This window comes from Apis dorsata, unplaced genomic scaffold (assembly GCF_000469605.1).
Source record: "Apis dorsata unplaced genomic scaffold, Apis dorsata 1.3 scaffold_1198, whole genome shotgun sequence".
NCBI classification, from domain to species: domain Eukaryota; kingdom Metazoa; phylum Arthropoda; class Insecta; order Hymenoptera; family Apidae; genus Apis; species Apis dorsata.
Genome location: NW_006264295.1, coordinates 486 through 1,344, shown reverse-complemented (window position 1 = coordinate 1,344; position 859 = coordinate 486).

The following is an 859-nucleotide window of genomic DNA, read 5'->3' as shown; positions in this document are numbered from 1 at the left end:
ATATATAATTTAATAATTATATCATAAATATATATAAAAAAATATGAATTAATCACATTAATTTATTTAATATATTTTAATATAAATTGCAATTCGTAAATAATAATAAAAAAAATATGGAATAAATTTTTTTCATAAATATTTTTATTTATAAAAATATCGATTTTAAAAAATTTAAAATTTAATTAATTTAAATTAATTCATACATAATTAAAATTAATTTAAAATAATTTAAAAAAAATATATATTGAAAGAGGTAACAGTTAAAATTACGATAATATACGTTTATACGATCATTTTCCTCAATTTAGCTATAATTTTTCAATGAATAGTTAATTAAGAAATATTTCTCTATGACTTCCTCATTCAAATATGTAAATCTGTAGAGTTATAATAATATTTTACATCGTGTAAGTAATATAATAGACAATTTTTATTGAATTTTATTAATAAAATAATTTTTGATCGTACTAAATTTTGTTTAAATAATAAAAAATAATTTTGAAATTTAATAAAATAAATTAGATAATTAATCATTTGTAAAATTGCATTTTTTATATATATTTTAATTTCATATATTGAAATTTATTGAATATATTGAATTTTATTTATAAAAATTAAAAATGTTTAATTATTTAGAAAAAATTTAAAAATTTGAATTATAATTGGTTTATTTATAGAAAACCAAAATCATTTAAATTGCAAATTTAAGAATGATGATTTAGATTTTATCGATACGAGATTTGAACTTCATTTTTCAAACGATAAATAAAACTGTGTCAAAAATGTCACTAAAAATGAAATTACATAATGATATTTTCATTCTATTTCTGATTTGCAAATAATTTATTATTTAATA